The sequence below is a fragment of the Polypterus senegalus genome, chromosome 16 (genome assembly GCF_016835505.1).
Source record: "Polypterus senegalus isolate Bchr_013 chromosome 16, ASM1683550v1, whole genome shotgun sequence".
NCBI classification, from domain to species: domain Eukaryota; kingdom Metazoa; phylum Chordata; class Cladistia; order Polypteriformes; family Polypteridae; genus Polypterus; species Polypterus senegalus.
This window is the reverse complement of record NC_053169.1, coordinates 54,566,425-54,582,272: the sequence shown is the minus strand read 5'-3', so window position 1 is coordinate 54,582,272 and position 15,848 is coordinate 54,566,425. Positions and strand designations below refer to the sequence as shown.

General features: G+C 43.2%; 1 protein-coding gene across 3 annotated transcripts in view; it reads right to left on the bottom strand.

Moving 5' to 3' along the window:
* The window catches only part of disc1 (DISC1 scaffold protein), a 248,571-nt gene that overhangs the window by 40,365 nt on the left and 192,358 nt on the right, over positions 1 to 15,848 (bottom strand). The gene's annotated exons all lie outside the window — the stretch shown is intronic.

Below are 15,848 nucleotides of genomic sequence, written 5' to 3'. Positions count from 1 at the left end.
GTAAATAATGAATAAACCGTGTGTGGTGTTTGAACCATTGGTGTCTGCCTGTCTGTGTCGAGGCTGGTCTCCACAACATATAAATATTGTAAATGCCACAGGGGTTGGAAGGGCATCCTGACCAGAGAAGGGAATGGTTCCTTACCTGGACGGGAGGCTTCGCGCAGACAGATGGGCAACTCGACCAGGAGAATGGAAAGAGCCCGGCCTGGAAGTGATGGCTGGAATGGATGGATGGACAACCCACCAGAAGACGCTACAGAGGTTGTGTTACTCCCCCAGAACTCTAGATGGCATCTTTTGCCCAATTGGGAAACAGCAGGGAATGCTGGGAGATGTTGTCCGGCAACACAGCCCTGCTGGGGAACTATGGGTGCAACAAGGGGAAGCTGCAGGGAAATGAGCACCCTAATAAGTGGGACTTCCATATGACCCGGAAGTACTTCCATTGGTTAGAAGCACTTAATAAAAGAGGCTGCACTCCCTTGTCCAGGCGAGTCGGACCTGTGAGGACGTGGAGCAACACTCAAATGGAGGAGGGCAGTGTGGTGGTGAGAGATATTGTGAGGGGAGGTATTGTGGAAAGAAATGACTTGTGCTTGGTGAATAAACTATCCTTTATTTGAACCTGGGATTCTCTGTGTGTTCGTGTTTTGGGGTTTGTGGCTCGTTGACGCCCCTGGTTCCATCACAATGTATAATAATATTATATAGATATACATAAAGTGCCTTTAGAAAGTTTTCAGGCCCCATCACTTTTTTCCAGTTTTTCTTATGTTGCAAGCTTAAGATTAATTCATTTTAAAACACTTCCCCACTTAATCAATACAATACATGGAGAGCAAACATGGGGTTTTAGAATTTTTTTCAGATTTATTAAAGATAGAAAACTGAAATATCCCAATAACACAAGTAGAGTCTGTCCCTTTATTCAGCACTCCCTTAAAGCCCCTTGTCTGTCTTGGGTCTGACAAGACAAGCTTCACACGCCTGCATTTGGGGATTTTCTACCATTGTCCTCTGTAGATCCTCCCAGACTCTTTCTGGATGGATGGAGACTGTCAGTGGACAACTCTTTTAAGGTCTCTCCAGAGAGTTTTGATTAGGTTCAAGTTCAGGCTCTGGCTGGGCACCTCATGAACATTCCCAGAGCTCTCCATAGGCCACTCCTGTGCTGTCTTTACTTTCTTTTTAGGGTCCTTGTCCTGTTGAAAGATGAACCTTTAGCCCAGTCTGAGGTCTAGAGCACCCTGGAGGAGGTGTTCATATTGGACATCTCTGTACTTTGTTCTGTTCACCTTTTCTGTGAACTTCACTAGTCTCCCAGTCCCCAATCGCACAGAATGATGCTGCTACCATCATGCTTTCACTATATTGCAGGTGACAAGTGGTGCCTTCTCCTGATGTGACACTAAGAATTGAAGTTGAACAATTCAAACTTTATGTCATCAGACTACAGAATCTTGTGTCTCGTAATCTGAGAGTTCAAGCAGATTTTTAATGTCATCTGGCCCCTCTGCCATAAAGCCCAGATTACTAGAGTTTTACAGTGGTGGCTGTCCTTCTGGAAGTTTCTCCCTTCTCCACAAACATTGCCTGGAGCTCCGCTAGAGTGACCATCAGTCACCTTTCTTACCAAGGCCTTTCTTACTCGATTGCTCAGTTTGGCCAGGTGACCAGCACTAGGAAGAGGCATGGTTATTCCAAACGTATTCCGCTTATTAGTTATGGAGGACACCAAACTCTTGGGAACCTTCAATGCTGCAGAAGCCTTCCACAGATCTGTGTCACAACACAATCATGTCTCTAAGCTCTGCAAGCAATTCCTTCAATCTCATGCTTGGATGTTTTTAGGTTGTGGGGACCTCAAATGGTATACTGTATGTCATAATCAATTCAATTTACCATAAATGGACTCTAAACAAGGTGCTGAAACATCTCAGTGATGGTCAATGGAATGGGATGCACCTGAGACAAATGTCGTGTCACAGCAAAGGGTCTGTGGGGTATTTCAGCATTTTTATTTTTAATAAACTTGCAAAATGTCCTAAAAATCCCATTTTCACTTGATCATCCTGGGGTATTGAGTACATGAATAGTCTGAGCACCAACGCTGTGGCATGTCAGTCAGACTGAACGTGTTCACACAGTTTGAGCACATACATGACTGGTGACTTTGGTGTGTCATCTCCAGTTTTTGCCCGGCATTAAGAGGGTCTTGGCCTATAGTTTATGACTATGTAATGTAACCTAATGTTATATTATGTCACACAGTTGTAAATGAACAGCCGGGTACCATGCCCGGCAGGGACGCCCCGGCTGCTTATGTTCCAGGGGAGCCACCATGGGCAGTCCAATACCTCCCCCGGGACGCTTGGTGGCAGCCTCCCTGGTAGACAGTGATTCCCCAGCCTGTCGCATGGCTTCATGGGAGATGGAGTCCTCCGCAGCCTGGTTGGGGGCTCGGATGGCCGCTAGGGGGAGTTGCATGGAGTCAGTAGCCTGGCTGGACGATTCTTCAGCCCCACCCGGAGGTGCAATCAGGACCTGGTGGTCAATCTCCTGGAACGCTTCCAGGTGGGTTATAAAAAGGTCCAGCCACCACCACTCAAAGGGGCCAGAGTCGGGAGGAGGAGGACTAAGCTTGAGGAGGAGTGGTGGAATAGGAGAAAGAGAGTGTTTTGGTGGTATTTGTGCTTTGGGACTTTGTTGGGCTGTGTAGCACGGGGAAGACGTGTCCCACAGCTGAAGAAAATGAATAAACTTTGTTATCACTTTGCAGGTGCTTCTGCGTCAGTCTGTGCTGGGTCGGACACTTATATAGCGCCTTTTTACACAGTATAACCCTAATTATCTGCACCCGAGGTGCTGCATTATTTCATATAATTCATAAAAGGTTTGCCGTGATCACCGTGCATGTAAATTCTAATCTTTTAACCTTTGACTGTACCCAGCAATCACTTGAGGAACTGGTGAAAGTGGGAATGTGGGCGTGACTCCTTCACCCACCAACTGCTCCCCAAGGCTATTGTCAGTGTGTCTTCAGTGTACCCACACTCTACTGTTTCGTTCACTTAGGATTGTGGGAACTCTGAACCTGCATTGTCAGGCTCAGAGCACTGTGTGGCGGGAGCTAAATGGAGAGGTCCAATGGAGAGCCCGTCTCTGATCATCTCTGAGCGGTGATGTCAGCTGATAACTCTCTTTGTCAGCCCCCACCTTCCCTCCACAGCGTTGTCACTCCACTCCACCTATCCACAGTGCAAATCTCACCCATATCGCCAATTGAATTGCTGCGGACTCGCACCATGAAGCATCTCAGTTGGAAGATTTGCTCTGTGGTAAGCTGTGACCGGATGCTTTCTGGCCCAGAGGCAAGCACTTTGCGGTGTGAGCTAAATGGAGACCTCCATGCATCAGCTATGGAGAGCCTGTCTCTGTGTCAGACCCCACCTTCTCTGTTCAGCATCACCGTTACATCCGTTGTAACCGTGTTTTTATCTATCTGAGTTAGCACCAGTCCCCATATCTTCAGATAACTGGGGTTCTACTGCATTGTAGTATAACTAGCCATGCTGCCCATCTAAGACAGGTTGAAATTTCAATAATCAACGCAGACCTCAGTGTTCATCTTTGTAGTGCATCTGGCAATGCAAATGTCTCTGTTATATGCACTTTGTTATGGGATTCATAAAAGCAGTGTTAATGTTTGTGATGCACCATCTGTTGGAATGACAAATGCAATGCACTTTATTACTAAAACTGTTTGTGATGCACCATCTGTTGGAAAGACAGAGACATAGCAGCCAGGCAGACACACAGACAGATACACAAGACACTTATCCCTTCATCAATTCCTTTTTTCCCTACAAGTTTTTTTTTTCTTTATTTTGGGACTTTTTTATTGTCTTCTTAAAGAGTCAAGACTTGTGACCCTGTCAAAGGACACAGTCTGTTAAAGCCCATTGAGGCATTCCTTGTGTGATATTAGGCTGCACAAGAGATAAATTGCTGTTGTTGTTGTACTACAAGTGTGGATATTTTCAAACCTGCTTAACCCAAATCAGTGTTTTGGGGGGCCATAGCCGATCCTGGCAGGACAAAGCCTTGGACAGGGTGCGTATCAATTGGGTGCACAGAACCAAATTGGAATTGTCAATTGTCATAACCTGAATGTCTTTGGGGATACAGGGGGCCAAACCTGCGCACCACGAGGAAAACCAGTGCAGACACTTGGAGAACATGCAAACCCTACATGGACAATGAGAAGCGTATGATTTAAACTCAGAACCCCAGATTCAAGTGGCAGCAGCCCACCGTGCCACCACTAATATACGGTATAACATAACAGATACAGCAGTGAAGTACGACAGCAGAAGAAAAAGGATTAAGATGTGAGGTTTTCTGGGAAACGTCTCCAGGCCACATTCTGTTAACATAAAGTTTTTAGTTGGTTTACTGAAAATACTTGTCATTCCATAGACACCATGAACTAATTTTAAATATCCATTTCTGCATTAATATTGTATGCTACCCCTATTCAATTATCACAAGCAGAAAAGAAATCAATGAGCCATAGAAATGTTATTCTTTCCCCATCAGCTGTGAAGATCTGGTGAGAGATATGGCCGTGGCAGCACAGATAATCAACAACGGCTTTCAGTCGCTCTCTTGCTAAAGCAAAAACAGACGGTTTTCTGAGTAGTTTATGCCGCCAAGTATCTCCCAGTTTGTCCTGAAGAGCTCGCCCTTTAACAGGAAGACTAGCCGCTGGAAGGATACCGGGTCACCTGTTCTTCAGGAATGTTTAATGTGTTCAAGTGGTCCTCCAGCTCCGGTGGCACAGGACACTCACTGCCTTTTAGAATGAATAAGAAAGACTTTTTGGCATTTACAGTACATGTAGTGTCTGCACTAAGACAAAGGGTCCTACTTATGCTAAATGAATTAGGAAGATGCCCACCATAATGACTTAACAGTAAGTGCCACTGCCTCCCAGATCGAGCCCATGTGCGCATTTGTTGTTTGTTGGAGATTCTGCCCGTCTGTGTAGATTTTCCTCTGTGTAGCCCTGTTTTCATCCTGCACCCCCAGAGACGTACACGTTTGGTTAACTGGCAACTTAAAATGAGCTCCTTGGGTGTAACTGTGGGAGTGAGAGGCCCCTTCGAAGAAGCGGTGCTGTGTCCCAGGCTGCTTTAAGAATACCAGCCAATCCTGCCACTAAGAGCACTGAGACCCCATATTGGGTTTTGTTCACCATAACACAAACATCCATCCATCCATCCATTTTCTAACCCGCTGAATCCGAACACAGGGTCACGGGGGTCTGCTGGAGCCAAACCCAGCCAACACAGGGCACAAGGCAGGAACCAATCCTGAGCAGGGTGCCAACCCACCGCAGATAACACAAACATCCAAGAGGAATTTTTTCTCATTGAGGTTTGATGCCATCAAATGAAAGGTTGAAAAGAGGATGAAGACTCCTCACGTCATTAGGGTGCCTCATTAGCTAATAATTAACAGAGGGATTCATCGTCCTGGGTTTACATGGCATGGCCGGTTGCTGTCAGTGCAAAGTCTGCACCTTCATGATTAACCCCCCTGCTCCACCGTTTAAAATGACAAACAATTCAGACATTGGGATCAAAGTGCACATTGCAGGGTCTTTACATACATTTCAGTCACACAACACTCTTTCTATATGATCTCCCCATTTCAGGACATCATAATGTTTGGTATCTCAGGTGTTTGTGGGTTTTATGGCTTCAAAAGATAACTAAGCTTGCTTTCACCCTTTGGAGTCTGTAGTTGCCAGTGAAAGTCAAAGAGGCCATTATGAGGCTGAAAACCAAGAATCAAACCATTGGAGACATCAGTAAAACCTTAGGATGACCAAACTCAACGGTCTGGAATATCATGAAGAAGAAAGAACACACTGGTGAGCTCAGGAGTAACAAAGGGACTGGTAAGGCCAAGGGAGACCTCCACTGCTGACGACAGAAGAATCCTCACAATGGCAAAGAAAAAGCCCTAAACAGCTGTGCGACAGATCATACACAGTCTTCAGGGGGCCGATGTGTGTGTGTCAGAGATGACTATCAGCAGAAGACTTCATGAACAGAAACACAGAGGACACACTGCAAGATGTCAGCCACAAAAACAGGACGGCCAGATTACAGTTTGTGAAAAAAGAATTCAAAGAGCGTGCAGAATTCTGGGAAAAGGTCTTGTGGACAAAGATGAACCTGATCACAGTGATGGCAGGCAAGAGCAAAGTGTGGAGACCAAAAGGAACTGCCTGAGATCTAAAGCCGACCACCTCATCTGTTAAAAATGGTGCTGTTAGGGATGTTATGGGCATGTATGGCTGCCACAGGTCCTGGCACACTTCTCTTCACTGATGATGGAACTGCTGATGGCAGCGGCACAATGAATTCTGAGGTGTAGAGAAACATCTGATCTGATCAAGTTCAGTAAATGCCTTCAAACTCTGTGGATGGCACTTCATCCTCCAACAAGTTAATGATACAAACACAGTGCTGAGGCAACACACGGGTTTACCAAAGCTAAACAATGGAAAATTCTTGAATTGCCAAGCCAGTCACCCGATTTAAATCCAATTGAGCAGGCCTTCCATATGCTGAAAACGTAAGGGGACAAGCTCCTCAAAACTACCAGGAGCTGAAGATGGCTGCATGAGAGGCTTTGCAGAGCAGCACCAGAGAAGACCCTCAGCACCTGGTGATGTCAGTGAATCACACACTTCAAGCAGGCATTGCATGTGAGGATATGCGACAAAGAACTAAATATGACAACGGCTTTAGTAGACCTGCCATTACTGTGTCACAAACATTATGGTGTCCTGAAATGGGGGGACCCTGTAGAAAAGGTGTTATGTGACCAAAATGTGTGCAAATCCTCTCAAATGAAAATCTGCAATGTGCACTTTAATCACATCTAAATTGTTTGATTTGTAATTTTAAACTGGGGAGTAGAGGGGGTCAATCAAAGAAAAAAAACGTGTCTTTGTCCCAAACATCATGGAGGCCACTGTACAAACTTAAAAACAGGTATTGTGTTCAAATGAAAATGATCTGGATGCTAGTGCAAGAATTGCCTCTTGGAGTGTGTCCACATTTACGCCAGACAGGACTAGAAATACAGAAAAGACAGAGATAATACAATTATTTTGAAAGCAATTGAGACTTATATATGCAGGGGTGGGCAAAGTGGGTATACAGTTTTGAGTACATGAGGCTGGCAGTGTGAGCACTTATGAGATTGTAAGTGCACTGTGCCATTGTGCCATTGTTTTGAGTGAATAAAGTTAATAAAAGTTATTGGAATAATCGTAACCTGCATGTCTTTTTCCATACAAACAACTGTCAACCTACATTTGCCCACCCTCTGTATATATATATATATAAATATAACATATACACACACACACATATACATATATATGTTTTTTATTTTCTTTTTCTATAAGTTTACAGCCAGTAGAAGCAGTTCAAGAGGCTTCGGCCAAGCAGGACTCATTACCGCTATAAGTGGCCCTGAAATGGCTTGTCAAAGGTGCTTCGTTTCATGGGAGTCTTAATCCTTAAAGGCACTTGTTAGTTTTTCAGGCATTTTCAGCCACCCGTATTATTGAAGTGGATGGCAGGCTCTGAAGGTCAAATGGTGCTCTAAAACGTATTGACTTGCTTTAGTCATTATGCTTCAGACTCCAGGGAATGGTGATTGAAGGAAAGATGAAAATTCAAATTGGCCCATTTTAGGCACCACAAAAGCCGTCAACTGAAACTAAACGCCTGTCACGAGACTCCAGAAAGCTGTATCTTTAAAAATAAAATAAAAAAAAAAAGATGCTAATGCAAGTCAGACATCCGTTTCTTCTGTTGTGCGTGTTCACTGACCACTCACTCCTCCATGAATCTCTCAGTCCCCCCGACAAGCTGTGGGAAAGTGAGATTTATATTTTTACTCCTCTGTTCGCCCTGATGCTTTTCTCTAGACTTTTTTTTTACTCCTCCTCAGTGATTCCTTTTATGTCTCCGGCTCTTATCAGCATGACCATCTTGTGCTCGCCATGCATTTTCCATTGCACAAGCATCACGGGGTATCAATGAGGCTGTAGATATTCTGTCTCAGATCTTTCGCGATAAAATCAAACATGTGCCGCTTTCCTGAGATAAAGGTGAGCCCTCTATTACACACCTTCTCCTTGTTGATTTAGCACTTCTGTATCCATCCATCTATCTATCCATCCATCCATCTACATATGTTTGTACAGTCACAGCCTCTTCCTGCAGTTACTGAGCCTCTCAGCTGATGCTGCTAACAATGCACTGCATTTAACTCTTCTGTCGGGTGTCGCCATGAAGCCGGTGTCTGCACAGAAGATACTGACACAGCTCAGTAGTTATGAAGCTTAAGCTAAAGCCTCCCTTTCTATGGTATCAAAAGATTTAAATGGATTCAGAAAGTACTCAGACCCTTTCACATTCTGCACACTTTATTGCATTGTAGATTGAATTTTAAATGGATAAATTTGCCATTTTTGCCCATGCTCAATAACCCAGAATGACAAAGTGAAACCTTATTAAAACCTAAAAACTGAACTCCCTCATTCCTAGAAATATTCAGACTCTTAATCCAATACTTTGTAGAAGTGCCTTTGGCAGCTATGGCAGCTTTGAGTCTTCTCAGGTAAGCTTTGTACACCTGGTTTTGGGCAGTTGATTCCATTCTTCCTGGCTGAACATACTGCCATCGTCAGGTCTCTCCACAGATGTTAATGTCTGGGCCACTAAATGCCAGACTTTTCCCAAAGCCATTCTAGCGTTTTCTTAATCAGGTGCATATTTGTGGCATTTATTCTACCTTCGTTCACCTGACTTGACTGACATTTCTTTCCTCCAAATCACCATTGCAGATTTTCAAGAGGTAATGATGATCATGTTTTTCGATATTGGTAGACTTGTTCTTAAAGAGTTTGTTCCCCTGAGGACTGCCTGTTAATCAGCGACATTACGTTGAATTGCAGAGACACCCAAAACTGGATTTGGCACCATGGCAGCGCACCTGCACAAACTACCAAGTTGCAATTCAAAGATTTTTTGACCAAAAACACTGATATGGTTGCTTTGTACCTCCCCGTATTCACCAGCACTCGCTTCCTGTGATTTTTTTTGTTCCCAAAAAAGCACAGGAGACACTAGACAGTGCATCATTGGAAACATTAAGAGGAATGTTAGAAGCACGGGGACAAGTGGATTGCCTCTCAAGAACAGGATTTTGAAAGTGACTAAAATCTGTATGTTTTATAATTATGTTTTTTTGTTAAACAATTCTGCGTATTTTTGGGTCCCCCTTCATGTGAAAGTACAGTATATTAATGTGCACTTGGAATAGAGTACACTATATAAAATATACAGTACAACAAAGCCTTCTGAATTGTTACTAGACAATGAGATAGGAGCTGCATGTCACACACATAATCTTTAATAAGCTCAAGAATAAAACAGTAATTGTCTGTTTATCTGTGTGTCTGTCCAGTTGCTATGTCTCTGTCATTCCAACAGAGGGCGCATCACAAACATTTTTAATAAGTTGCATTGCATTGATCATTCTAACACATATATCACAAACATTAACACTGCTTTTACAAATCCCATACCAAATGGCATGTAACCGTCACATACATATTGCATTTGTCACTCCAACAGGTGGCACATCACATACATTAACACTGCTTTTACAAATGCCATAACAAATGGCATATAACAGAGACATGGCACATTGCAAATGTTAATGCTGAGATTACTTAGGTTTCAACCCATCTGAGATGAGTAACAAAGCTAGTTCACCTTAATAAAACAATGTGTCTGTGTGTCTGTCTCTGTCATTCCAATAGATGGTGCATCACAAACTGTTTTAATAAGCTGTATTGTATTTGTCATTCAAATAGATGGCACAGCACTAACATTAACACAGCTTTTACGAATCGCATACCAAATGGCATAAAACAGAGACATATGTGTTGCATTTGTCATTCCAGATGGTGCATCACAAACATTAACACTGCTTCAATGAACCCCATACCAAATGGTATATAACAGAGACATATGCATTACATTTGTCATTCCAACAGCACACCACGAAAATTTGTAGTAGTGCTTTTTGTTACTACTAAATGCTTATGATGTGCCATCTGTTGGAATGAAAAATGCAATGCATTTTATTACTACACGCATTACAAAATTCATTCCAACAGATGTTGTGCTGCAAACGACATTTTAGACGGGTACCACAGTTAATGATGGAATACGGTGGTTTTGGTTACAAAAACAATGAGAGATAAGAAGGCACATATATGAAGTTGTGTCATTAACTGGACTAATATTTGTAAACAGCGCTTTGCAGAGTTTCTGATCTGCCAATGCCGGATGCAGTGTGAATCGTTCACGTTTAACAGCACATATTAACCCTGTGTGGTACTTGTAAATTAATTTGCTGTAGACTGCTACCCCAGGTCAGAGTCTGGCAGGCATGTGCTGTCATACATGTGGATCATCTTAACAGGGTGGGTCGCCGGGGAGCTCTGTGCTTTGATGATTTTCATCAGTGTAAATCCGCCGCCATTTGATAAGTAAATCTCAGATTGGGACATCACTTTCTGAGCGGCCTCGGTGTCTGTTCTTGCCCTAATTTCCTGGTGAACTCTAGCTGGATGCTGATCGCTGAGATACTGGTAGTTTGAAAAAGAAAAACGATTCCATGTGTTTTGAATAGCACTTTCTCTTGGCATTTGGGGAATGCTGCGCAATCTGGCATTTTCCGTCTTCTGATCTGGCATTACGAAGCACAACTGTAATGTACAACAAAACTCCAGCTTTTTAATTGAAAAGACATGAAAGGGATCTCAATCAGAAGAGTGTCAGAAGAGAGGAGACAAGTAGCATGACCCAGACAGACCTTTACGCATCGTGCAAAGGTGTCTCTTGCCCAGATGAGCTTGACAATGCATCACTGTCAATGTGTTGAAAAGAACAATCTGGGCCTCCATAGTGGTTAGAAAAACATTGTTTTCAGAGGAGTGAATCAGCTCAGGTAATTTCCCAATACTCTTCTCACAGTGGCTTCCAGAGCTTTCCCCTTATCTTTGAGCGGATCTGCCCGTAAACCCTGCTCTTCGATGTGAGCTCCAGGTACATTATGTGCAACAGGTGGAAACTGGCATGCTGCAAGGGTACTTTAAGAACAGGACCAGGAGATGGAAGACTGAACAGAAAGCAGCGTTTTAATACCATTAATACGTTTATAGACTAAGAAACACTAATGCCCACCACGCAAACAAAAGCTGGGTGTTGAACATACAAAGCAAGATTCCTTACTACCTGAATTTCAAATTAATTGGAAGCAAGAAACACGTTTAGAGATCATCTGCCAACCTGGACAAGGAAGGAGGCAGGCTGCTGGTTTAAATAGTGTGGTACTCGATGACATCATGTGATGTGAGTCCTAGGGCACGCCCCCTTGTGTCATGGCAACTAAAGCTTAAAATGGCGGCATACACTTAAAACTGAAACTGCATTGCTGGTTTATCAACACATAATAAGAAAGTAAAATCATGGATCCAAATTAAAATAAAAGTAGAAAATGAAACTGAAAACTAAAGAAAGAAAACTTAAATCAAATAAATAAATAATAATGAATAAATAAATAATAGTGTTCAGAAAAAAATTGTGAAAGATGCAAAATGATATCATATTCTGTGGTGGCTTTGAGGCTAGGGATCTGTGCCAGCAATCGGAAGGTTACCAGTTCAAATCCCAAAAACGCCAGAAGTGATTCCACTCTGCTGGGCCCTTAACCTGCAATTGCTCCATCCTGGCTATGACGTTAATCTTCATCCAGCCCTGCATTTAGGCCCTCCAACCTGCAAGGGAATAACCTGGGGGTCGGTGGAAGAATTGGCCACCATAAAAAAAAATCCATTCCATCTGAACTAGTGTGATGCTGAGGTGTCACCCGTTGCATGGCTGCACTCGGGTCCTAATCTGGGATCCTGAGTTGATTTGTCATGTGGTGGGTGCGGCAATGTACTGTATCAATATGTGCTCCTAACCTCCTCCTCCTCCCGTGGTGGCTTTGAGGCTAGGGATCTGAAAAGCAATCAGAAGGCTGCTGTTTCGAATCTCTTAAATGCCAGAAGTGCTTTCACTTGAGCAAGGCTCTTAACCTGCCATTTCTCCATCCTTGCTATGACGTTAACCTGCATCCAGCCCTGGAAGCAGTTCCATTCCATTTGAACTAGTGTGTGCTGAGGTGCTGCATGGCTACACTTGGGTCCTAATTTGGGGTCCTGAGGTTGGTGTGGCAATGTGCTGTGTCTGTGCATGCTCCTCTCTTTCTCTGTGCTCTTAGAAACTGGAACATATAGTTTCATTGAGAATGGACCAGAAGATGAAGAAAATGCTGAAAGACTGGTAAAATCCATCAAACCAAAGGCTGAGGGGAGAAATGAAAAGAATGGTATAGGACAGAGGTGGGCCATGTCAGTCCTGCTGGGTCACAGTGGATGCAGGTTATCATTCCAGCCTAACTGCTTAATTAGAAACCAGTCCTTGCCAATTTCAGACCTTATCTAATTTTATGACTTGTTAGGTTCCTATATCGTAGATTTTTTTATCCTTTACAAGGAAATCATCCAAATGATTCAAAGCGTAAAATAGATCATTTTCAGTGTGTCACATTTTTCTGTTAAGTGTTTTATTAAATCAAACAGTGCATGGTGAACACACAAACAGGTCTAAATGGAAACAAGTTAGATTGAGAACTGCTGGCTCCTTTATCATTTACATGTTATTGCTAACAAGGAGCCATTACAATTAGTGAATTAAGACCGAAATAAGGAATTAAGGGTGGGGAACCTTAACAAGTGAGACCACCAAAGTTAAGCATCATGTCACTTAAGCAATAAGTGCTTCATCACCAATAATTGACCTTTCATTACGAAACTGGGTAGAAACAAAAACCTGCAGCTACTGCGGCCCTCCAGGACCGACACTGCCCACCCCTGTTGTAGGACATAGTGGCATTGCCCATCCTGCTAGACATTTAGTGGCACATAAGACCTGGTAAGACAGCATGTTTAACCTGAGTGAACACTAAAGCGAATGGCCTTGGTCAGCTCTGATCTTCATGCGATAACAACGGTGCAAATCAGAGTTCAGCTGACACCTCTCTAGAAACCCCTTAAGACAAAAAGGCACCCAAGTGGACATTCATTTTAGTCGTGTAACCTAACCCTAACCCTAACCCCTAACTGGATCTGTAACTGGAAGGGACACTTTTCCAATCCCCAGAGGTTTCACCTTTCTCCGACACTAGCTACACTCATCTCAGGTTTTGGTTTGGGTTGAGAATGCACCCACTCTCTACTGGCAAACTCTTTTCGTGGACCTGAGCACTGATGAGGCCTTCTTTCTTTAGGGGAGCTGAGACTCTGTTCTGTATGTGAGCTAAGCTGATGAGACCCTGCTCTCTTTGGAGTGAGAAGCCAACCACTCTCGGCAGCGCAAAAAGCTCACAAACTGTCATTGTCCAGGAAGCTACTCTCCATAGAGCCTTGGAGCTGGATGCCTTGAATTATATTTAAGATGCCAGTGACAGAGCCGAGTCTGGGAAAACTGAGAAGCAGCCATTACTTCAAGAACAGAACTTCAGAATTGAAACTTTTGTGCTGGCTTTTCCATATGAAGTTCTAGTGGGCACAGGAAAGCATCACCACAGCATACCACAGACAAAGGACCATGTAACAAAAACCAAGAGGGCACTCCAGCACAAAAGAGTCCTCCACTTGAACCCAGAGCAACAACAACAGACTACTCCACACAGCATGGGATGTCATCGTAAAACTGTGCCAAGATAAATTAGCACACTAAATAGCATTTAAACAGCCAGCTTTCATGTTACTAGCTTCTCTGTCTCTTCTGTCTTGCATCCTGTCTTCTGTGTCAATATATACAGTATGTGTTACAATATTTCTATCATTTTTGTGTTTACCAGTGAACTGTATTATTCTGTTTCTTACAACGAGTGCACCTCAGTTACCTCAATGCAAGTTTAATGGCCAGAAACTGCCTCGGCTACAGAGAAAGGTAAGGAAAATAAAGTAGGAGCCTTACCAAATTCTTGACTAAATTAATCAAGGTAAAATTGATAATTAATAAACAGACCAATTAATATCAATCAATCAATTCAATCTCTGCAGCAGGCCCTGGAAGGCTTGTGAAGGGAAAATGAATGAAGCAAAATGCAGGGGAAGTCCTGGAGGAAAACCTGATGGAGTCCACAACAAACCTGCACCCTGGGAGAAGACAACAAGCCCAAGCATAAAGCCAAAGCTATGCCTGAATGGCTTCGACACAACAAGGTGAATGTTGTGGAGCGACCGAGTCAGAGTCCAGATCTCAATGTAACTGGACACAGCTTGAGCTGATTAACGTCAGATAATCAATTCTTTTTCTCATATCCATTATCACACTTGTGTGCAATGGAAACAACTTGAAGGCCTTGGTGACAGCAATTCTCTGCCGAGACAGCAGGTGGCACTGTGTACTAACAACCTCCCTTCTTCCCCTTCTACAGAAAGGATGATCGACTCTGGACCTTCTGGACCCTGCTCTTCCTCCCAGAATGCCTTAAATTTGGAGGTGCTGCCATCCTAATCGGTCTACCTAAGAAAGAAGTCATGATGACTCACTTTTTGCATTATAACATGTGTTTTCTTTTTATTGCTTAGAATTATACGAGGTTGGCTGCAAGGTGCCACAAAAATTACAAAAATTTCACACCATACATTTCTTACATCAATTTGCCATCCCTGGGATGAAACACAGAATAAGCCAGAATCCAGTCAAAGCTAAAATAACATTGAAATAAACACAAAAGCCTGAACACAAACCAAAAATCAAAGTCAAAAAACAAAGTGATTTGTTCAAAAACCCAAATTCAAAGAGTAAAGCGTGCAAGTTCTTTGTTTTAATTCGAATCACTGATACTGAATGATGTATCTGGCTGATGTACAGAACCATGCTCCTCGTCCTAACAACGGGACTCTTGTGTCGGAGATATTACTAGGAGTCCAGTTAAGGACTGGAAAGAGTATTGGAATAGCCGTAAATCTGCTCAATCAGGCTGTCCACAAAAGAGTGATCATGCAATGAAGTGCAGTGAAAGAGGCCACTGAAAGAGCTGCAAGAATATTGAAGGAGTGACAATCTACAGTGGCTGAGATTGGAGAAGGATTGACCAGATGCTTCTCCAGTCGCAGCTTTATAGGAGAGCAGCAAAGAGGAAAACCACACATGAGGTCATGGCTAGTGTTTGCTAGAAGGTAAATGGGAGATGCTGAAATCAGCTGGAAGAAGACTGTATGGCCTGGTGAGATCAAAAAAGACTTATGGCCATCAGACTAAACAACATGTTATACATTATCAGAAACTCAAGCAGAAGCATCAAGCTATGGAGATGCTTCTGTGTAGCAGACCCTGGAAGGCTAATGAATGAAGCAAAATGCAGAGGAAAACCTAGTGGAGTCTCCAAGAAGCCTGTATCTTGGGAGAAGATTTGTTTTCCAGTAAGACAACAAGCCCAAGCATAAAGTCAAAGCTACGCAGAAATGGCTTCAACGAACAAGGTGAAAGCAGTGGAGTGGCCGAATCAGAGTCCAGATCTCAATCCAAATGAGAATTTATGGCTGGGCTTGAGAAAGGCTATGCAGTGAGTATCTCCATGCAAGCTGACAGAACTGGAGCTGATTGATCTCATGTCCA